Source organism: Acipenser ruthenus, chromosome 56 (genome assembly GCF_902713425.1).
Source record: "Acipenser ruthenus chromosome 56, fAciRut3.2 maternal haplotype, whole genome shotgun sequence".
Classification (NCBI taxonomy): Eukaryota; Metazoa; Chordata; class Actinopteri; order Acipenseriformes; family Acipenseridae; genus Acipenser; species Acipenser ruthenus.
Genome location: NC_081244.1, coordinates 5,310,743 through 5,335,036, shown reverse-complemented (window position 1 = coordinate 5,335,036; position 24,294 = coordinate 5,310,743). Strand labels below are relative to the sequence as shown.

At 40.1% G+C, this 24,294-nt stretch overlaps 9 non-coding genes across 9 annotated transcripts; 5 read left to right on the top strand and 4 right to left on the bottom strand.

Annotated features, from left to right (window-relative positions):
- Positions 1-7,190: 7,190 nt before the first annotated feature.
- On the top strand, positions 7,191-7,262 carry trnah-gug (transfer RNA histidin (anticodon GUG)). Its single transcript has one exon. It is a non-coding gene; the product is annotated as a tRNA-His (tRNA).
- An 897-nt stretch (positions 7,263-8,159) lies between these two features.
- trnah-gug (transfer RNA histidin (anticodon GUG)) lies at positions 8,160-8,231 on the bottom strand. Its single transcript has one exon. It is a non-coding gene; the product is annotated as a tRNA-His (tRNA).
- Positions 8,232-9,315: 1,084 nt separating this feature from the next.
- Positions 9,316-9,388, bottom strand: trnaf-gaa (transfer RNA phenylalanine (anticodon GAA)). The gene has a single exon. It is a non-coding gene; the product is annotated as a tRNA-Phe (tRNA).
- A 311-nt stretch (positions 9,389-9,699) lies between these two features.
- On the bottom strand, positions 9,700-9,771 carry trnah-gug (transfer RNA histidin (anticodon GUG)). Its single transcript has one exon. It is a non-coding gene; the product is annotated as a tRNA-His (tRNA).
- A 10,116-nt stretch (positions 9,772-19,887) lies between these two features.
- trnah-gug (transfer RNA histidin (anticodon GUG)) lies at positions 19,888-19,959 on the top strand. Its single transcript has one exon. It is a non-coding gene; the product is annotated as a tRNA-His (tRNA).
- Positions 19,960-20,278: 319 nt separating this feature from the next.
- Positions 20,279-20,351, top strand: trnaf-gaa (transfer RNA phenylalanine (anticodon GAA)). The gene has a single exon. It is a non-coding gene; the product is annotated as a tRNA-Phe (tRNA).
- A 1,088-nt stretch (positions 20,352-21,439) lies between these two features.
- Positions 21,440-21,511, top strand: trnah-gug (transfer RNA histidin (anticodon GUG)). The gene has a single exon. It is a non-coding gene; the product is annotated as a tRNA-His (tRNA).
- Positions 21,512-21,903: 392 nt separating this feature from the next.
- On the top strand, positions 21,904-21,976 carry trnaf-gaa (transfer RNA phenylalanine (anticodon GAA)). The gene has a single exon. It is a non-coding gene; the product is annotated as a tRNA-Phe (tRNA).
- Positions 21,977-22,346: 370 nt separating this feature from the next.
- On the bottom strand, positions 22,347-22,419 carry trnaf-gaa (transfer RNA phenylalanine (anticodon GAA)). The gene has a single exon. It is a non-coding gene; the product is annotated as a tRNA-Phe (tRNA).
- Between the last annotated feature and the right edge of the window lie 1,875 nt (positions 22,420-24,294).

Sequence of the window (24,294 nt, the reverse complement as noted above, 5' to 3'; positions counted from 1 at the left end):
CATGTTCCACTGTATTTAATGTATCATGCATTGATTTTTACTGTATATCATGTATGATGCATTTCTCTGTATTTAAAGTATCATGTATTTTCTTGCTGTTACTGCATCTTGTAAAGCGCTTTGTGATGGTGGTCCACTATGAAAGGCGCTGTATAAAATAAAGACCGATTGATTGATAATAGTGAGCGTGCACGGGGGAAGGCAGCAGCAGGACTTGTAGGTGACGTAATCACTCACGAAGACATGAGCCCGATATACGGGTCGTGCAAGCGAGCCGGCTCTTGTACAGCGGTATCGGTGCTTTAATGCGAGAGGTCCCGGGTTCGCGCCCGCCGTCCGCCTGTGTGTGGATTGCCTCGCCCTGTGTGATGCGCTTGCCTGCGTTAAATGAGGTTCTCTGCAACCATCACCTTTTTCTAATAGTCTGAATATATTAGATTTTATGTTTTTATTTTCCTTTTCCCTCCTTCCATACGCTATGTATTAATTTAGTATCCACCTCTAATGCATGCAGGACGCGGGAAGTGGGGCTGCTGGGAGTTACCAGTAACTTTTCTCCTTAACCAATTAGCACTAAACATTTTTTAAGTGGGGTCGGGCGTTCATTGTTCCAACCTATCACTGACCTAGCAGCTGGCATGCAAACCGCGACCCTTCTCTGCCGCAGCCTCTCTCTGGTCAGAAAACCGCGCCCCCTCTACCTGCCGCAGCCTCTCTCTGGTCAGAAAACCGCGCCCCCTCTACCTGCCGCAGCCTCTCTCTGGTCGGAAAACCGCGCCCCCTTTGTTTTTGTTGGCGCTCTCTCCTCACTGCCACCGAAGAGCTTAAGGACGCCTTCTCTTGGCAAACATCTTGAGTCTGGAGCTGGGGTCCCGGGACGAGGTGACCATGATTTTGGGGTACTCCACCACCCGCCCACTTGTATTCATCGTCCATCTGAGAGCTGACCCCTGGACACAGGTCAAGCTACACAAATCAATCTGAACTGCAATTTTAATTACAGACACACGTCCTAGACTCACCTTTTTCATTTTCATTTTTCATACGTCACAGTGCTGTAACCACGCCTTCGGATTTAATACAACGATCTCACCAGATCGACTGCTGTTTGCTCCCTTAGTTTGGATTTCCAATTTTGAATCTTTAAATCGGTAAGGATTTCTGTTTCTTTCTTTATTATTATTTTTTTTTAAAATAATCGGTTCTAGTTTTGCATTTGAGGGAATTGGATGTTTCATTTATAAGTTGTTTTAAATCAAAGGGTTTAAAGCCTCGTTTGTTACCGTTGTTATTGGGGTTGTAATGCGTTTTGAACGTGCACACGTGAACTATAGACAAAGGTGCATTATATATATATATATATATATATATATATATATATATATATATATATATATATATATATTATACACACACACATTTAAACACAGCCTATACCTGTTTCTTTTAAATTATCAGCTACTTTAAAATAAAATATTTATTATTTGCTATAAAAGTCGCATCATGCACTCCGACATGTATAATAGGAGTTTTGTGAGTAATTAAGTTACTGTCATATCGACACATAAGCTTAATATTTAAATCAGATCCGAATTATGTTAGTTATGCATGTTCCACTGTATTTAATGTATCATGCATTGATTTTTACTGTATATCATGTATGATGCATTTCTCTGTATTTAAAGTATCATGTATTTCCTTGCTGTTACTGCATCTTGTAAAGCGCTTTGTGATGGTGGTCCGCATGGTAAGGCGCTGTATAAAATAAAGACCGATTGATTGATAATAGTGAGCGTGCACGGGGGAAGGCAGCATTAGGACTGGTATGGTAGGTGACGTAATCACTCACGAAGACATGAGCCCGATATACGGGTCATGCAAGTGTAGCGTGCACGGGGGAAGGCAGCAGTAGTGCTGGTAGGTGACGTAATCACACACAGAGACATGAGCCCGATATACGCTCCTTGCAAAGGAGCCGGCTCTTTTGTACAGCGGTATCGGCGCTATGCTTCAGTGCGAGAGGACCCGGGTTTGCGCCCGCCCTCCGCCTGTGTGTGACCCGAGACTCTTTATCCTAAGTCTAACACTACTGACGGATCTATCCCTTTGTCTTTTATGTCTCTCATCGAGTGTCTTTTATGTTTGTCTTCTCATTCTCCTTGTTCGTCCAGCAGCTAAGAGACGCCGCCTGGTTCTGACCTGGACTGAGAGCTTTGTCCTTATTTGTTCTGTCTCTCATTCTCTAGCAGGCCAGCAGCCAGTTGCTGCCTGACCCGGTGAGACGTGAGAGTTCAGTGTTATATATCATGCACTCCGACATGTATAATAGGAGTTTTGTGAGTAATTAAGCCACTGTCATATCGACACATAAGCTTAATATTTAAATCAGATCCGAATTATGTTAGTTGTGGTTTTGGTCTCGTTAACAAATTCAGATGCTGGTGTAACAGGTCTTTAAGAGCTAAATCTGATTCTGATTCAAACATTCACAATCCTAAAAGGTATTGACAATGTCGACCAAGGGGACTTTTTTGACCTGAAAAAAGAAACAAGGACCAGGGGTCACAAATGGAGATTAGATAAAAGGGGCATTCAGAGCAGAAAATAGGAGGCACTTTTTTACACAGAGAATTGTGAGGGTCTGTAACCAACTCCCCAGTAATGTTGTTGAAGCTGACACCCTGGGATCCTTCAAGAAGCTGCTTGATGAGATTCTGGGATCAATAAGCTACTAACAACAAAACGAGCAAGATGGGCTGAATGGCCTCCTCTCGTGTGTATAATAATATATACACGCAATACACATTTATCAAAAATGAATATGAGAAACACAATACACGTGAATTATAAAAAAAATAATAAGACCCTACTACATCGGAAAGAAAGCAGTAGGTAAAGAACGTGGCCTGTCTTTCTGTACCAGGTAAAGAACGTGGCCCGTCTTTCTGCACCTATGCCATAACTAATATCATGTGTTAATTTATTTTAGCAGACGACAGCAATGGCTCGTTACTTTGGAGATATCTTGATAAAACACCTGGAAGATTTAAAAAAGAAAGATTTTAAGAGATTCCATTTAAAGCTAAAGGACTACAAGATGAAAAAGACGCGCATTCCGTGGAGCCGCCTGGAGAGAGCCGGCGTGGACGAGACGGTGGAGCTGTTGATTCAGTATTTTGTGATCCAGGCTGTGCCGGTGGCTGTCAAGGTGCTGAAGAGATGCAACGTCAATAACGTGGCTCAGGAACTGCACTCCGAATGGGAGAAAGGTAAAAAGACATGTTTTAATAAGGAGATTACCGGAACCACCAGGTTGCATGTGTTGGTATAAAAGGTAAAGCATGAGGTTGAACTCGTATAATAACATGTTATTATAGCTTTTAACCAGGGGTCAATGTTACAAATAAGTAAATACAAAAATAAATCAATTAAAGTACAGGACCTTTTATCATTGAGGAAGAGGGACAGGATTTTCAGTAGCTTCTGTGGGTCTCCTGCCTTGTTTGATGCTGGAAACTGCATGCCTAGCCGTGTTTTAGTAATCTTCAGCTTTATGAAGGACGACTGTGCTGTTGATAAAAGCGCTAGGTTTTTGGCTTTTCGCTGTTTGGGGTGTAAAAAAAAAACACAACGAATATTTCTCCTACACATAGACGTCTCATCCTAAAAATATATCGTTGCAGGTACGCTTTATTTTTGAATTCACGCGGTATTTTATTGTACATGTTATGTATAGAGCTTTTATTTGCAACAACAAAAAAAGTCAATCGCTTGCTTATTTATACTACACTATTGTTACAGAACGCAAGAAAAGGACACGCGGACTGATCACATTTGAAGAGGATGAAGTGAAGTCCATCAAATCAGAACCACACCTTTACACACGTCCCACGAAGCCGGCACCCGGAGTCTCCAGCGAAACCAGCCCCTCTGAGGCGTGTGCTCAGGATTCACCGATCCCAGAAGACAGCGAGCAGGATGAGACTGCGCTCTTCATGATGAGTCTACAGGCGAGGCTTAAACGACTGTCTCCCGTGAAGCGCTCCATTGCTATGATTGACATTCAGACGATCCTCCACCAGCACGAGTTCAACTCATCCTAGGGGACTCCCTGCGGCTGCGTGCAATATCTGTACTGAAGGAACGAACGCTCAGGGTTTTATAATTTTTCACTTTAAAATATGTTATATTTTATTTATAAGCTGTGTTGTTATTATGTTACACGCTGTAAAAAAAAAACTACGGGAATTCATGTGCAATAATTTTCAGGTGTTAAAAACAGTTTTATGTTTCACGGTTAGAAACAGTGAAGTTAATGATAAATACCTGGAAAACAACAAAAAAATACATTTACTGTAATATTTCAATGTAATTAATTGTTCCGTTTACAAAAAACGGTAAGACACCTTATAACTGAATGTTCTGTTTTTAAATTAAGTGTTAATTACCGGTAAAATGTAATGTTTACATGTATTCTTTTTATGCCAGTGTTCTACATTTCTGCCAATGGAAGCACATTAAAAAAAACATGAAATCTTATCTTAGTATCTCAAAATATCGACTTTTGATATCTCATAATTGACTGTAACAGTGGTGTTAATTATTATTAATTATTTCTTAGCAGACACCCTTATCCAGGGCGACTTACAATTGTTACAAGATATCACATTATTTTTACATACAATTACCCATTTATACAGTTGAGTTTTTACTGGAACAATCTAGGTAAAGTACCTTGCTCAAGAGTACAGCAGCAGTGTCCCCCCACCTGGGATTGAACCCACAACCCTCCGGTCAAGAGTCCAGAGCCCTAACCACTACTCCACACTGCTGCCTGTTAATCAAAGCAAACCTCCTGCTTATTATTATTATTATTATTATTATTATTTATTATTATTATTATTATTATTATTATTATTATTATTATTATTATTATTATTATTATTATTATTATTATTATTATAGCGATCTGGACTATTTGTGTTATGTGTTACATGGTTTTTCGCTCATTGGCTTTAGTAATAATAAAAGCAAGCTTGAAGTAATTTCGATATTCCCATTGCAGTACTCATCGGGTATAAGTCTTTTCAAACTTTCCTGGCAAGAATGCATTCTTTATTGGTATCTATTTATTTACCCAATTCTGAAATTCAATGCCTAAACCACTTTTGTAAACAATGTCCTGTAAACACACAAATACACTATGTAGAGTGCCTATAGAAAGTCTACACCCCCTTTCAAAATGTTCACCCTTTGTTGCCTTATATAGCCTGGAATTAAAATCGTTTTTTTTCATTTATCTACACATCCTGCCCCACAACTTCCAAGTGAAAAAAAAAATTCTAGAAATCTGTAAAGAAAATTAAATAAAAACTGAAATAGCTTGGTTGGATAAGTGTCCACCCCCCTTGTAATAGCAATCCTAAATTAGCTCAGGTGTAACCGATCGCACACCAGGTTAAGTGGCCTCCACCTGTGTTAAATTGTAGTGATTCACCTGATTTCAGGATAAATTCAGCAGTTCCTGTAGGTTCCCTCTGCTGGGTAGTGCATTTCAAAGCAAAGACTCAACCATGAGCACCAAGGAGCTTTCAAAAGAACTCTGGGACAAAGTTGTTGAAATGCACAGATCAGGGGATCAAAGGCCTTGAATATCCCTTGGAGCACGGTCAAGATGATTATTAAGAAGTGAAAGGTGTATGGCACCACCAAGACCCTGCCTAGATAAGGCCGTCCCTCCAAACTGGATGACCGAGCAAGAAGGAGACTGATCAGAGAGGCTACCAAGAGGCCAATGGCAACTTTGCAAGAGCTACAGGCTTTTATGGCCAAGACTGGTCAAAGTGTGCATTTGACAACAATATCCCAAGCACTCTGGCCTGTACGGTAGGGTGGCAAGAAGGAAGCCATTACTCAAGAAAGCCAACCTTAAATTCGGTTGAAGCATGCAAAAAAAAACACTCAGGAGATTCTGTAGCCATGTGGCAAAAAGATTTGTGGTCTGACGAAACTAAAAATGTAACTTTTTCACCTAAATGTAGTGTGTTATGTTTGGTGCAAACCCAAAACAGCGCATCACCCAAAGAACACCATCCTTACTGTGAAGCATGGTGGTGGCAGCATCATGTTATGGGGATGTTTCTCATCGGCAGGGACTGGGGCACTTGTCAGGATAGAAGGGAAAATGAATGGAGCAAAGTACAGAGAAGTCCTTGAGGAAAACCTGCTGCCCTCTGCAAGAAAGCTGAAACTGGGACGGAAGTTCACCTTTCAGCATTACGACGTGTAACAGTCACTTTAACTTTGGTACAGTAACCATACAGTGATAAAGAAAAACAGTTACAAATTTGCAAACCGGTGAATGAAAAAAATGGTATTTATTGCACAGCCCAAACCGAACTACAGAAAAGACTGCAAACCCGAGCTAACCCTCCCAAACAAACATAATGAATTCAAATTAATAGAAACAATAATAATCATAATATGATTAATGTAACGAAATTAATTACAAAGCAACCCTCTAATAGCATAATTTAGACATAAATAATTACTATATTCTAAAATCCCATACTACAGAATAATGTCCAATAAACTGTAGCCAGCAATCACTATAGCAATTTTTATACAAAGGGCAGATCACACAGCGGGGAATACAAAATACTGAATCAATTCAGTTACATTAAAATAGCAGGAACTAATGACAAAATAATAAAGTTCAAAAAAGAAAAATAAAACAAATTCAGGAATTCTTCCAAAAAAAAAAAAAAATTTAATCTCTGAAAAAAATCTCTGAAAAAAAAAACATCCAAGAAAAGGATCTCTCCCAGTCCAATTTGATCTTCAAATCCGCGGGGATGGTTCCTCCTTGGTGGTATTTAATTTAAAATGCTGCAAATCTCGTTGTGCAATCCCCATACGAGGTGGCGACTGTTTACACCAGTGCATGTCAAAAGAAACAAATAAAACAGAACAACATGAAGGTTGGCGAAACAAAAGTATCAAGGAAAACCCGAACGCATTTTAACCTGATACTATGGAACAGCAAAACAGTTAGTAAAGCTATGCCTGAAGTACAATGTACAATACGGTGTACAGTGACATCTAGTGGGGAATTAGCAGCTGTACACGTGTTTGCTGTTTATCGGTTGTGTGCGTTACTGACAGAAAAGACAACAGCTCCCCGGTAGCTCGCCGTGATCGTATAGTGGTTAGTACTTTGCGTTGTGGCCGCAACAACCCCGGTTCGAATCCGGGTCACGGCAGGAGAAATCCTCGCACGGCAGAGGGGGCTGTGTTTTTTGCAGTTGACAGCGAAGTCAGTCGCTTCGTTTTTGTCATTAGAAAACGTGTTGATTTTACACTATTTCTGTGCCATGTAGCTTCAGGCAACGCGACCCAATAGAAGTTCTGAAATCCTATTCGGAACGCAGCCTTCCCGTGTAAGCGACAATTAAGCGTTTTCTTTACACGGAGGGCTGTGCGTTACCACATATTAATATATTGGAGCCGTGACGTTTAAAATAACACTGCTAATACGGAAATGAATTACACTGCATCATGATTCACTTTCAACAAAAGTTTAGTTTGGGTAGCGAGTCTTCATTCATAAATATTATATTGCGCAACGTCTATCAAGTACAATTCATAAAATAAACATCATTATTAGATACAATATTGTTAATTGGATTCAATGCATGGAGACGTGGGCTGCCACGTGCCCGTGTTACTGTATTACAATCAATAGGAAATAAAACGGAAAGCCTTCCTGTTGCCGAAACCCGGGATCGAACCAGTCTAACGCTCTCCCAACTGAGCTATTTCGGCTTGGTAACGATTCACATCAAACACATATTACACGGAACTCTTAATGAATGCTAGTTCTAAAATTGACAACAACGTCTAGAGAAAGGTGCTGGTTATATGAAGATTTTTTTTTTAAGTTTGTTTGAGGGGCTGTAAAATATTTAAATTGCAAATCTGTTATTAGTCCATATTTGGGATTTGTTTTGTTTAACATCTAAAATATACGTTATTAAAAGCCGTCAAGGAAAAAATAAATTATCGATGTGTGGGGGGCGATAATTTGACAACTTTCTTTATAGTAAAGATATGAGAGAAAGACAAAAACACAGCCCCCTCTGCCGTGCGAGGATTTCTCCTGCCGTGACCCGGATTCGAACCGGGGTTGTTGCGGCCACAACGCAAAGTACTAACCACTATACGATCACGGCGAGCTACTGGGGAGCTGAGGTTCTCGCAGTCAGTAACGCACACAACCGACAAACAGCAAACACGTGTACAGCTGCTAATCCCCCACTAGATGTCACTGTACACCGTATTATGGACGTGAACTTCAAGCAACGCTGCCTGCCTTCTCAAACAACCGACTGGAATGTGTTTTTGGATTAAAGTAACAAAGCATTTGTCTGGTCTCGCCATGAAACACGTCGCTGTATTTCTTAGTTTCTTGTGCATTCTACTCCGCTATATTTTGTAAATGCGTTTATACCGCAAGAACTGTATACATTGTAAATACGTATTAACAAATTATCACGTAGATACGTCTTAACAAATTATCACGAATGAGGTGTGAGGGAATCATCACGTAAATATGGGATAACAAATTATCACGTAATTACGCGATAGGGATCATTTATGGGGCTTTTTTACAACCATGTTGTTTGAGTAGATGCGCTGTAAGTAGGATACAGTAACTCTAATAAGCACATGAACTGCCCTGACTCACGAGTAAATCCTAAACGTGAGACCAGCGGCGGACATATGGGCGCGCAGAAATGGTAGGCAATTGAATATCTGAAGTAGGCAAATTATATGTGTGGGTCCATGGGCTGCTTAGGCAAACACAATGGTGTATTGTTATGTATCAGGACAGAGATAAGACAGTGTTCATTTTCTACACCCAGCCATATGTTAGCTGAGTCCATAATTGATCTATCAGTGGAAGAACGTGAAGGATTGGTGCTGGGGTTTGAGTAACGCTTTCATTGGCTCCTGCCAGGGATGGAAATAAGACTCCGGTTGCATAGCAGTTTGATCCATTCCTGGTTTCACGATGAGTTTAAAAATAGGACACACCTGAGCTTGTTACCTGTACACACAACAAATGTTTGGTTTGGGTAGCGAGTCTTCATTCATAAATATTATACTGTGCATTTGACATCAAGTACAATTCATAAAATAAAGATCATCAGATACAATATTGTTAATTGGATACAATGCATGGAGACGTGGGCTGCCACGTGCCTGTGTTATTTTATTAAAATCAATAGGAAATAAAACGGAAAGCCTTCCAGTTGCCGAAACCCGGGATCGAACCAGGGACCTTTAGATCTTCAGTCTAACGCTCTCCCAACTGAGCTATTTCGGCTTGTTAACGTGCCACATCAAACACATATTACTGCGGACCTCGTAATCAATGCTAGTTGGTTAAAAATGACGTACGCCGCGTAAAAGAACGTCTAGAGAAAGGGGCTGGTTATATGAAGAATAAGTTTGTTTGGGAGGGGGGCTGCAAAATATTTAAATTGCTAATCTGTAATTAGTCCATATACATTTGGGATTTGTTTTGTTTAAAATGTAAAATATAAGTTATTAAAACCGGTCAAAGAAAATATAAAATATAGATGTGTGGGGGACAACTTTCTTTACAGTGGAGAAAGACAAAAACACAGCCCCCTCTGCCGTGACCCGGATTCGAACCGGGGTTGTTGCGGCCACAACGCAAAGTACTAACCACTATACGATCACGGCGAGCTTCCGGGGAGCTGATGGTTTTACCGTCAGTAACGCACACAACCGACAAACAGCAAACACGTGTACAGCTGCTAATTATCCACTAAGCATCATAAAGTTTCCAAACGAGAGGAGGCCCCATTCAGCCCATCTTGCTCGTTTGGTTGTTAGTAGCTGAAACAACCGCTATATTTTGTAAATGTGTTTATACCACAAAGAGTGGTATACGTTCCGCTCTCCTGCTCAACAGAACAGCTTCTTAAAACTCCGAGCTATAAGGGAGACGGTGGCCAGTTACGGTAATACGTGAAGATAGGCTGAAAGAACTGGAGTAGGTTACCGAGCCACGTTGTTGAGTCAGAATCACTTGGATCCTTTTAGACCCGACTTCACAAAGTTCTGAGATCAATCGGGTAATAGGAACCGGACCAGCTCTCGCTCGTAAATGTTCCTGTGTTCTTATAATAAACACAAGGGGGCAGCAGAGTGTGGTAGGTGCACCTGTTCGCTTGAAATTGTATTTATTGCTTGTGCGTCTCCTAGTACATTTAAGTTGCCGTTCACAAAGGAGGCTAGTGCTGTTGGCGTTTACCCGAGAGGACAGGCAACATCGAAATTACTTCAAGCGTTTTTATTATTATGAAAGCCAAGAGCCACTTCCCCGCCCATGAGCAAAAAAACACGTAATACAAACAGTCCAGATCGCTACAATAATAATAATAATAATAATAATAATAATAATAATAATAATAATAATAATATATGCAGGAGGTTTGCTTTGATTAACACCACTATTAGTCATAATTATGAGATATCAAAAGTCGATATTTGGAGATACTAAGATGAACTTTCTTGAATGTTTTTTAATGTGCTTCCAAAGGCAGAAATGTAGAACACTGTCATAAAAAGAATACATGTAAACATTACATTTTACCGGTAATTAACTCTTAATTTAAAAACAGAACATTCAATTTTAAGGTGTCTTACAGTTTTTTGTAAACGGAACGGTTAATTACATTGAAATATTACAGTACATGTTTTTTTTTTGTTCTTTTCCAGGAGTTTATCATTAACTTCACTGTTTTAAACCGTAAAACATAAAACTGTTTAACACTTGACAATGGCGATTAGTGCACATGAATTCCCGTAGTTTTTTTTTTTTTTTCACAGCGTGTAACAAAATAATATGGCAAAGATGGCGCAAACAACACAGCTTATCAATAAAAGATAACGTATTGATTTACAGTAATAAAGCTTTCGTAATTATAAAACCCTGAGCGTTCGTTCCTTCAGTACAGATATTGCACGCAGCCGCAGTGAGTCCCCTAGGATGAGTTGAACTCGTGCTGGTGGAGGATCTTCTGAATGTCAATCATAGCAATGGAGCGCTTCACGGGAGGCAGTCGTTTAAGCCTCGCCTGTAGACTCATCATGAAGAGCGCAGTCTCATCCTGCTCGCTGTCTTCTGGGATCGGTGAATCCTGAGCACACGCCTCAGAGGGGCCGGTTTCGCTGGAGACTCCGGGTGCTGGATTCGTGAGATGCGCGTAAGGATGTGGTTCTGATTTGCTGGACTTCGGTCCATCCTCTTCAAATCTTTTCTTGCGTTCTGTAACAATAGTGTAGCATAAATAAATACAGCACAGCCATAATGTCACTTGACTTGGGGGTACATCATGTTATTCTAGAATGAGCGTGTCAAAAGGAAGCGTGGAGGCACAAAGCTTATCGGGTTAAGCAGAGCTGGTTTGTACTGGACGGATCGCATCAGATCCGGTACCCTTTTTGTCACAGGCGACAATTATACAGTTTGAAAGTGGTTCAATTTTTTATTTTTTGTTTTTTATGCACTGTTTCAGAGCGGGAGAGTAAACATCAAGGACCAAGTGACCAAGAAAATGATGAAAAAATATATAAGCGGTGCTCAAAAACGTGATGTGTTAAAGATAACTTCTGAGTAGATCCCCTGTCTTTCACAATGGTTCCACAAATGGGGGCCCACAAATCTGTTTGGCGCCAGGCCCACAAAAGGTTAATCAGGCCCTGGCTGTGGTAGTCGTATTTGTATGACTCTATAGTACTTTGACAAGGTATTCACCAAAGCTATTAACAACAACAAAAATAATAAAACTACTACTACTACTACTACTACTACTACTACTACTACTACTAATAATAATAATAATAATAATAATAATAATAATAATAATAATAATAATAATAATAACGATGATGATGATGATGATGTGATGTTCCCACGTCTGAATGCTAGATCTCCTTTGAATGTGTACACAGTTTCTCACGCAATTCTAATTTTCTTTTGTCAATATAAATCGATGATAGGAAGTAGTACAGTACTTCAGGCGGGGGAAACCGGTCGCTGAGGTCCCGGTGCTGCCTATAGCGCACAGGCCGGGTCGCTATACATGCAAATACACAGCCACTATGCTATAATAAAACGCTATGCGATGGCAGGTCAGAGCCGCCGAGACCCATCATGGGCCCCGGGGAAGGACTGGTATGTCCCACTGTAATAGTTATTAATCGGAAGATTACTTATCAAATAACATACGTTTTTAGCATAAACTAATTAAATGAATTAATATGCAGGTTGAGGTTGATGATAGGCCCAGTTCAGCTGCAGTGGAAGAGAGAGTGAGGGAGAGCCAGGATGCCAGCCCAACTTTTGATTATTTCAAGACCAAAGACAGATCACCTAAACGTGTTTTTTAGTTTCCTGTGTCTGCATAGTACTGCATTAGCTGTGATGCAGCTACAGGATTGTGGTTAGGGGCTGGTGTGTGAACGTGCGTGGGTCGGGAGGGGGAGGGGGAGGGGGAGGGGGAGGGGGAGGGGGAGGGGGAGGGGGGGGAGGGGGAGGGGGAGGGGGGAGAGGGTCGGGGGAGGGGGAGGGGGGGGGAGGGGGGAGAGGGTGAGGGTCGGGGGGGGGGAGGGGGGAGAGGGTCAGGGTCAGGGTCGGGGGAGGGGGAGGGGGGAGAGGGTCAGGGTCGGGGGAGAGGGTCAGGGTCGGGGAGGGGGGGGGGGGAGGGGGAGGGTCAAGGTTCGGGGGAGGGGGGAGAGGGTCGGGAGGGGGGAGGGGGGAGGGGGGGTATCCGCTGGCCTGTTGTGGTGGGCCAAGTGGTTTTTCAGTCCCAGTCCGTCCCTGTACTGTGGTATATATTAAAGTTTTTAAAAGTATTTAAAAAGTCTTTTAAAAAATACATACAATTGCTATGCCTTTTTTCAGCTTTTTGGTGTAGTAAAATATGAAATGCGAAAGTTCAAATCAATTTGTGAAAGGAAGTGTTTGACAGCTCCTGGATACACAATCATTACACCACAGAAGCACATCGGCTCGGTGTGCAGGACGGGAGTTTTTCTTTTTAATGTGGTGGTGGGAACGCAAAGGGTCTTGTGCAGGACTAGTTGTTTTAAAATATTTATATATATATATATATATATATATATATATATATATATATATATATATATATATATATATATATATATATATAAAGTTCCCTCTTCATCAGGGCCCCCCTTCGTTTTGGGGTGCTGCTGATCGTGGGGTACGGCTTGCTCACTAAAATCTTTAGTGTTTTTGCAAAGAGAGGGTTATACCCTATCTAGCGATACTTCGATATTTAGTGAGCAAGCCATCTAAGGTGGGTTAAATGGGGCGAAACAAGCGGGTAATATAGGGTACCGCTATGCTGCTGATACAGATTTGTTATTAATATTTTCGTTTTTATTTTTTAAATAGTGGCAATATATTAATTGAACAAGATGTGTAATTGAGTTAACACACAGAAAAAGGACGCGCTGCTTTGTCAGCTACACCGCGAATAAGGAACCGGGAATAAGTAACTTCAAGGTGGTTGTCCAGACACTGGTATAAAGATGAAGATTATTAAAACACGGCTAGGCATGCAGTTTCCAGCATCAAACAAGGCAGGAGACCCACAGAAGCTACTGGAAATCCTGTCCCTCTTCCTCAATGATAAAAGGTCCTGTACTTTAATTTATTTATTTTTGTATTTATTTGTAACATTGATCCCTGGTTAAAAGCTATAATAACATGTTATTATACGAGTTCAACCTCATGCTTTACCTTTTATACCAACACATGCAACCTGGTGGTTCCGGTAATCTCCTTATTAAAACATGTCTTTTTACCTTTCTCCCATTCGGAGTGCAGTTCCTGAGCCACGTTATTGACGTTGCATCTCTTCAGCACCTCGACAGCCACCGGCACAGCCTGGATCACAAAATACTGAATCAACAGCTCCACCGTCTCCTCCACGCCGGCTCTCTCCAGGCGGCTCCACGGAATGCGCGTCTTTTTCATCTTGTAGTCCTTTAGCTTTAAACGGAATCTCTTAAAATCTACCTGTCCTAAATCACCCAGCTGTTCTGTCAGTAGATCTTTACTGTAACCTGCCATTGCTGTCGTCTGCTGAATCAACTAACGTACTTGAGACAGTGAAAGAAAGGGACTTGTTACCAGGAGGTTCCAAAGAATGGTGTATGACTGCTAGGTGAACACTTCAGCACTGTTCTGAGGGAACTTGATGTCAAAGTAAAGAGTAGAGCAAGAAAAAGAGGAAGCAGATAGAACCTCAGTCTTTCTTGCAGGCTCTGCAGATTAGCATTAATACGGGGAGTCTGAACTCGAAGCATCGAAAAACAGAAATGACAGAGAGAAAAGGGAAGATAAAATTGGTTGGACAAAATAGTTCTGTAAATACAGTTGTTGCTTGTACAATATATACAACATAGGACTGCAAGTGTTGCAGGTGTGCTTCAGCACCTTATTATTGATTTATTTGTATCATTATTGTTCATGTGTATTATTGCTTATTTTACTTTAATCACGATATGATATTACTATGCATTGCCGGTACGCACGCTCAAATTCCATGAACAACAATATCACAGCGACCAAGGGCTGATTGCACTACCAATTACATTATTATTATTATTATTATTATTATTATTATTATTATTATTATTATTATTATTTTACATCCAATACCAAACAAATTAACTATACTTAACGACTGTCCGAAACAAAAAACATTACAAAAGTAATTTGCAATGTATAAAGAATGCTGCATGTGATCCATAGACCCGTATGAAACATAAGACCTACGTGGGGGGGTAAGAGCTGCCCCCCCCCAGCAAAAGGAGTGATCATTCTAGAAATGTAAATGTTTTCTCTTTTTTTGCAAAAATGCAAGACCCGCCAGTTCTCTCTCGCTTTCCATGCTCTTTAAGCCTGATATCTGCTATTAGCTGCTGTGTTACTATTTCATGTATTATGCACTTTCCACTGTTCCACTGTAGATCAAGTGTTTAGGAATTAAACATAAATTAAAAACACTGTATTGTGCATATTTATTATACATTGTAATATTGGTTTTGTAGGTCCGTATATTGTGATAAAATAACTCAAACGTGTTTAAAATGTGATCCATAAGCGTAATGTTTACTTGTAAACATCTGAAACTCGTCTGTGTGAAAGCACGCTTAACAAAATTTTCACATCAACACATCAGAAACTCACCCACAGTCTAGTTGCAACATTCTTTTTACAGAGATGACTTGGTTCATCGCTCTGTGTTTGAAAAAAAATGTCTGTTTGATACAGGAAAGTTAATATTTAAGACACATGTTTTTTAATTGGATGCACTGATAATTAAAAATAAATTAATTAATAAATAAATACACACACATGGGTGAGTGTTAGCAACGATATCGTTTTTGTAGTTTCTTTGATTACATGATGCAAAATAAAAGATGTTTCTATAGGTTTATATATATATATATATATATATATATATATATATATATATATATATATATATATATATATATATACAGTACTGTGCAAAAGTTTTAGGCAGGTGTGAAAAAATGCTGTAAAGTAAGAATGCTTTCAAAAATAGACATGTTAATAGATTATATTTATCAATTAACTAAATGCAAAGTGAGTGAACAGAAGAAAAATCTAAATCAAATCCATATTTGGTGTGACCACCCTTTGCCTTCAAAACAGCATCAATTCTTCTAGGTACACTTGCACAAAGTCAGGGATTTTGTAGGCATATAGTCAGGTGTATGATTAAACAATTATACCAAACAGGTGCTAATGATCATCAATTCAATATGTAGGTTGAAACACAATCATTAACTGAAACAGAAACAGCTGTGTAGGAGGAATAAAACTGGGTGAGGAACAGCCAAACTCAGCTAACAAGGTGAGGTTGCTGAAGACAGTTTACTGTCAAAAGTCATACACCATGGCAAGACTGAGCACAGCAACAAGCCACAAGGTAGTTATACTGCATCAGCAAGGTCTCTCCCAGGCAGAAATTTCAAGGCAGACAGGGGTTTCCAGATGTGCTGTCCAAGCTCTTTTGAAGAAGCACAAAGAAACGAGCAACATTGAGGACCGTAGACGCAGTGGTCGGCCAAGGAAACTTATTGCAGCAGATGAAAGACACATCATGCTTAGTTCCCTTTGCAATCGGAAGATGTCCAGCAGTGCCATCAGCTCAGAATTGGCAGAAAACAGTGGGACCCTGGTACACCCATCTACTGTCCGGAGAAGTCTGGTCAGAAGTGGCCTTCATGGAAGACTTGCGGCCAAAAAGCCATACCTCCGACGTGGAAACAAGGCCAAGCGACTCAACTATGCACGAAAACACAGGAACTGGGGTGCAGAAAAATGGCAGCAGGTGCTCTGGACTGATGAGTCAAAATTTGAAATATTTGGCTGTAGCAGAAGGCAGTTTGTTCGCCGAAGGGCTGGAGAGCAGTACACAAATGAGTGTCTGCAGGCAACAGTGAAGCATGGTGGAGGTTCCTTGCAAGTTTGGGGCTGCATTTCTGCAAATGGAGTTGGGGATTTGGTCAGAATTAATGGTCTCCTCAATGCTGAGAAGTACAGGCAGATACTTATCCATCATGCAATACCATCAGGGAGGCATCTGATTGGCCCCAAATTTATTCTGCAGCATGACAACGACCCCAAACATACAGCGAAAGTCATTAAGAACTATCTTCAGCGTAAAGAAGAACAAGGAGTCCTGGAAGTGATGGTATGGCCCCCACAGAGCCCTGACCTCAACATCATCGAGTCTGTCTGGGATTACATGAAGAGAGAGAAGCAACTGAGGCTGCCTAAATCCACAGAAGAACTGTGGTTAGTTCTCCAAGATGTTTGGGCCAACCTACCTGCCGAGTTCCTTCAAAAACTGTGTGCAAGTGTACCTAGAAGAATTGATGCTGTTTTGAAGGCAAAGGGTGGTCACACCAAATATTGATTTGATGTAGATTTTTCTTCTGTTCACTCACTTTGCATTTTGTTAATTGATAAATATAAACTATTAACATGTCTATTTTTGAAAGCATTCTTACTTTACAGCATTTTTTCACACCTGCCTAAAACTTTTGCACAGTACTGTATATATATAATTTCAGTCCTAAAATTCCAGGTGTTTGGCCACAGCTGTATTCCGCAAGCATTGTGCTTTATCTCATGTAGTGAATTTCTGAAATGGGCTACACAGAATTGTTTGTAAAGCTGACTGTGATCTGAACTTAGTGTGGTTTTGACTCTCTTGTTTTTGGAGGGGTAAGATTACAAACATGATAATGAGAACATGAAATGATAACCATCTCTTTCGATTGCAGTCAGTAATGGTTAAGCTTGTGTGAACCCTTATAAAAGTTTCCCATAGTAAGAGAACAGCAAAGTGTAATAAAGCCCATCAAAATCTGATTGATATAAAGAACAGATTGACATTACAGTAAGAGTTTACAGTACTGTATAGTCAATATTAATTATAATTGTAAATGTCTCAATTATTTACAGTAATGAAAAATCGTAATTGAAAATTGTTCTAAAAGAAACTGACACACACAGTCTAATTGCATAGTCCTTGTTACAGAAATTACTTACGATTCCTCTTCCTGTGTTTGAAAAAAAAATGTCTGTTTGATACACGAATGTTAAACGCCAATCTCCGCTAGGTGATAGCAATTGTGTCTAGTGATTGAGTTGCCATTGTCTTGCCAATTATCCATACAGCAATGAATCTAATTTATTTGTGTTATAATTGAAATGTGGGTGTGATCGTTTTGCACTGAAGTTGTTGTGTCTTGATTGTGTGGGTTTTTTCTCATGATTTGAATATTGGTTTGTGTACCAACACTAAATAGTTTCATTTGATTTGTTTAGTCGCACATATTGGTTTTAAATGTAATACTTGATTGCTTATATTGAAGTTTGGTTTATTGCTGTATGGTCATTTAACTGAAGGCCTAACTATAATATATAGTAATTTGACTTGCTGTATGAGAACTGATTGGATCAAACATTTTGGTTGGTTGCTGTAACTGTTTTTCTACCATTGTCCACTTGGACCTGTACTAAATTGTATAACCAGATCATTTTTATACTCCTTTTAAAAGTAAAGATATCCTTTCTAATTTTAGCTGTTTCCTGGTGCTACGCTCTGTCCCCTAGCTACCATAACTATTACATTCTGCTTCCGGGGTTATTTATCCGGACCGTCTCGGTTAACCAAAGGCGGTGGCAGCTACACGCCACTCTGTTTCAATCCAGTTAGAGCACAACCTAGCCAGGACAGGTTCCGTTACAGTATTAATTACGTTTCAAATCAGTTGTTGAATAAATAAAATGCAATGACATACTAAACACATAGCCTGCTTGTACTGTGCTTTCTATTCGAAAAGTGCATATTCATACGTTATAAATTGTGGTGGTCTCGTAACACAGATCAGACTTGAAAACTCATTACACACACCCACGCTGATCGGGAAAGTCCCGCTTTCGTACTTTCGTTGTGCAGACGCATTGGGAATCAAAGTTACCGTTTTAGAGGCAGCGTGCTACTGTTTAGCAGCTGTTACTTATTAATGTAGGGTTCGTACATTTTTAGATTTATTTCTGTTCTCTCTACCTGTCTGTAAAGCTGTAATTAGCATCGTTTAACCATAGGCTGGATTAAATCAAGCTCAGATATTTTGTAGCTCTACATTCCTTTAATGAAAACTGGTGTCTTTCCTCTCACTGTGAGGAGGATGTAGTCACTACACATGCACACCAAAATACAGATATCCTGTCTGGATACACACGGCTTGATAAACATTTACTGTAATATTTAATTATTATTATTAATTTTTTTAGCAGACGCCCTTATCCAGGGCGACTTACAATTGTTACAAGATATCACATTATTTTTACATACAATTCCCCATTTATACAGTTGGGTTTTTACTGGAGCAATCTAGGTAAAGTACCTTGCTCAAGTGTACAGCAGCAGTGTCCCCCACTGGGGATTGAACCCACAACCCTCCGGTCAAGAGTCCAGAGCCCTGCCAGGGCGTCTGCTAAGAAATAAATAAATAAATAATAATAATAAAAAAAAAAAAAACAAGATGCTCGGATATATTGTGAGAAGTGTTGAATTTAAATCAGGGGAAGTAATGTTAAAACTTTACAATGCATTAGTAAGACCTCACCTGGAATATTGTGTTCAGTTCTGGTCACCTCGTTACAAAAAGGATATTGCTGCTCTAGAAAGAGTGCAAAGAAGAGCGACCAGAATTATCCCGGGTTTAAAAGGCATGTGATATGCAGACAGGCTAAAAGAATTGAATCTATGCAGTCTTGAACAAAGAAGACTACGCGGCGATCAGATTCAAGCATTCAAAATCCTAAAAGGTATTGACAATGTCGACCCAGGGGACTTTTTTTTTTACCTGAAAAAAGAAATAAGGACCAGGGGTCACAAATGGAGATTAGATAAAGGGGCATTCAGAACAGAAAATAGGAGGCACTTTTTTACACAGAGAATTGTGAGGGTCTGGAACCAACTCCCCAGTAATGTTGTTGAAGCTGACACCCTGGGATCCTTCAAGAAGCTGCTTGATGAGATTCTGGGATCAATAAGCTACTAACAACCAAACGAGCAAGATGGGCTGAATGGGGCCTCCTCTCGTTTGTAAACTTTCTTTAGTGGGGGATTAGCAGCTGTACACGTGTTTGCTGTTTGTCGGTTGTGTGCGTTACTGACGGTAAAAACATTAGCTCCCCGGTAGCTCGCCGTGATCGTATAGTGGTTAGTACTTTGCGTTGTGGCCGCAACAACCCCGGTTCGAATCCGGGTCACGGCAGGAGAAATCCTCGCACGGCAGAGGGGGCTGTGTTTTGTCTTTCTCCACTGTAAAGAAAGTTGTCCCCCACACATCGATATTTTATATTTTCTTTGACCGGTTTTAATAACTTATATTTTACATTTTAAATAAAACAAATCCAAAAATGTATATGGACTAATTACAATTTAATATTTTGCAGCCCCGCCAAACAAACTTATTCTTCATATAACCAGCCCCTTTCTCTAGACGTTGTTTTACGCGGCGTGCGTCATTTTTAACCAACTAGCACTGATTACGAGGTCCGCAGTAATATGTGTTTGATGCTGAACGTTAACAAGTCGAAATAGCTCAGTTGGGAGAGCGTTAGACTGAAGATCTAAAGGTCCCTGGTTCGATCCCGGGTTTCGGCAACAGGAAGGCTTTCCGTTTTATTTTCTATTGATTTTAATACAATAACACAGGCACGTGGCAGCCCACGTCTCCATGCATTGTATCCAATTAACAATATTGCATCTGTTTTCTGTTTATTTTATGAATTGTACTTGATGTACGATGCACAGTATAATATTTATCTATGAAGACTCGCTACCCAAACTAAACATTTGTTGTGTGTACAGGTAACAAGCTCAGGCGTGTCCTATTTTAAAACTCATCGTGAAACCAGGAATGGATCAAACTGCTATGCAACCGGAGTCTTATTTCCATCCCTGGCAGGAGCCAATGAAAGCGTTACTCAAACCCCAGCACCAATCCTTCAAGTTCTTCCACTGATAGATCAATTATGGACTCAGCTAACATATGACTGGATGTACAAAATTAACCTTGCCTTATCTCTGTCCTGATACATAACAATACACCATTGTGTTTGCCTAAGCAGCCCATGGACCTCCACATATAATTTGCCTACTTCAGCTATTCAATTGCCTACCATTTCTGCGCGCCCATATGTCCGCCGCTGGTCTCTCGTTTAGGATTTACTCGTGAGTCAGGGCAGTTCATGTGCTTATTAGAGTTACTGTATCCTACTTACAGCGCATCTACTCAAACAACATGGTTGTAAAAAAAGCCCCCATAAATGATCCCTATCGCGTAATAACGTGATAATTTGTTATCCCATATTTACGTGATGATTCCCTAACACCTCATTACGTGATAATTTGTTAAGACGTATCTACGTGATAATTTGTTAACACGTATTTACAATGTATACAACTCTTGCGGTATAAACGCATTTACAAAATATAGCGGAATAGAATGCACAAGAAACTAAGAAATACAGCGACGTGTTTCGTGGCGAGACCAGACAAATGCTTTGTTACTTTAATCCAAAAACACATTCCAGTCTGTAGTTTGACAAGGCACGTAGCGTTGCTTGAAGTTCACGTCCATAATACGGCGTACAGTGACATCTAGTGGGGAATTAGCAGCTGTACACGTGTTTGCTGTTTGTCGGTTGTGTGCGTTACTGACGGTAAAAACATCAGCTCCCCGGTAGCTCGCCGTGATCGTATAGTGGTTAGTACTTTGCGTTGTGGCCGCAACAACCCCGGTTCGAATCCGGGTCACGGCAGGAGAAATCCTCGCACGGCAAGGGGGCTGTGTTTTTGTCTATCTCTACTGTAAAATAAAGTTGTCGCATTATCGCCGCCCCCACATCGATATTTATTTTTTTCTTTGACTGCTTTTAATAACTTATATTTTACATTTTAAACAAAACAAATCCCACGTGTATATGGACTAATTACAGATTAGCAATTTAAATATTTTGCAGCCCCCCCAAACAAACTATAATAATAATAATAATAATAATAATAATAATAATAATAATAATAATAATAATAATAATAATTCTTCATATAACCAGCCCCTTTCTCTAGACGTTGTTTTAGGGGGCGTACGTCGACCGACTAGCACTAATTACGAGGTCCGCAGTAATATGTGTTTGATATAGAACGTTACCAAGCCGAAATAGCTCAGTTGGGAGAGCGTTAGACTGAAGATCTAAAGGTCCCTGGTTCGATCCCGGGTTTCGGCAATTTTATTTTATATCGGTTTTAATAACATTTATAATGCGTATAATGAGTCGAACCCGGGCCGCCTGCCTGAAAACCAGGAATCCTTACCGCGATACTGCAAAATCACATATTCATGTACTGTAGCCGTGTGTTTAAAACAACCCTAATAACCCGCTACTTAATTATACTGTACATATCACTTGTAAGATTGGGTAGCGAGTCTTCATTGATAAATATTATACTGTGCAACGTACATCAATTACAATTCATAAAATAAACATCATTAGATACAATATTGTTAATTGGATACAATGCATGGAGACGTGGGCTGCCACGTGCCTGTGTTATTGTATTAAAATCAATAGAAAATAAAACTGAAAGCCTTCCTGTTGCCGAAACCCGGGATCGAACCAGGGACCTTTAGATCTTCAGTCTAACGCTCTCCCAACTGAGCTATTTCGGCAGTGCGTGTGTATGTTTGTGCGTGCATGTGTGTGTCTGTGCGTGCGTGTACGTGTCACATATACACGCACGCACGCACGCATGGACGCACACACACACGTGTGCAAAAGTCTTAAACATGTTGTATATATTATATTATATATGATTGTAAATCGTCTTACTAACCGTTGATTATCGAATGTCTCAGGAAATTGCAAAAACAAGAATATCTATTAAAAAAAAACAAATACAAATATTACTAAGAAAAAAAGCGCAACCCTTTACATTAAATGTCTTTAATTACTGTGTATTTATGTAGTAGTTAGTAAATGCATGGGTGCTTACACAGAATTCCAATGTGATTATGTCACACTGTAACGTGTAAATATTTTTGCACGATATATGCAATTGTGTCAGAAAAGGGCTATAGTTTCGAGTAAGAGTAAGGGGTTTGGGATAGGGTTATATCATGCCAAAAATGTACATATGCATAACAACATTGCAATTAGTTACTAACTAACACAGAGAGACTTGATATAAAGTCTTACCAATATTACTATGAAAAAAAAATCACAGCGAGTTGTGATGCATCATTCTCAAAATGAGAAATACTTTTCACAAGAGAATGAAATTGATTGCATTGCAAAGCGTGGTCCTTGCAAAGGTCGGTTGCCTGGTTACAAACTGTGCACCTGGTAATCAGGGTACTGTAATTAGTCTTTGCATTGCATTGATATGTGTGTTAATTGGCTGCATGGCTGCATAGGCGCTTCTCACAGAATACAAAACGCACAGTCTTACAATGTTGTACACTACCAATTACATTATTATTATTATTATTATTATTATTATTATTATTATTATTATTATTATTATTATTTTACATACAATACCAAACAAATGAACTAACGACTGTCCGAAAAAAAAATATTACAAAAGTAATTTACAATTATTTGTTTGTTTAGCAGACGTCTAAACAAACTACGCATCAGCTGCAGAGTCACTTACAACTACGTCTCACCCGAAAGACGGAGCACAAGGAGGTGAAGTGACTTGCTCAGGGTCACACAATGAGTCAGTGGCTGAGGTGGGATTTGAACCGGGGACCTCTTTGTTACAAGCCCTTTTCTTTAACCACTGGACCACACAGCATGTGACCCATACACCCATATGAAACGTAAGAACTACGTGTGGGGGTAAGAGCCGGACCCCAGCCCCCCCCCCCCCCCTCCCATATATGATTAAAACCTATGACGTGTCTCATTATGCTGTATAAATGTACCCCCTTCCCCCCTCTATATTAAACAGTACCCCCTTCCCCCCTCTATATTAAACAGTACCCCCTTCCCCCCTCTATATTAAACAGAATCCCCCTCCCTCCCTCTATTAAACAGAATCCCCCTCCCTCTATTAAACAGAATCCCTCCCTCCCTCCCTCTCTCTCTCTTTTCCCTCTCTAGTGTGACGTGTTCACGGTCTGTCCCTCAGGCTATGACAGGTCTCCACGTATTGACCAGCCAGTCTGGCTGTGTGTTTGTATTCCCCCAGCATGATTGACAGCTTCTGGGTATCACACATTTTTGGGAATTCTGGGACTAAATCACAGAATTTGGGGAAGAAAATGTCCCTTATGTTTTTATATTTTTCACACTGTGTCAGGAAGTGAATCTCTGTCTCGACCTCTCCTGTCTCACAGTGACCACAGCGCCTGTTCTCCCTGGCCAGCCAGGTTTGCCTCTGTCGGCCTTTTTCAATGGCCAGGTTGTGGTCACTGAGCCGGTATTTGGTCAGGATCTGCCTCTGCTTTGTGTTTCTGACAGTTACCAGGTAATCTGCCAGGGTGTAATTTCTATTGAGGGTCCGATAGCACTCCAGTTTGTTTTGTGTTTTAGTGTTT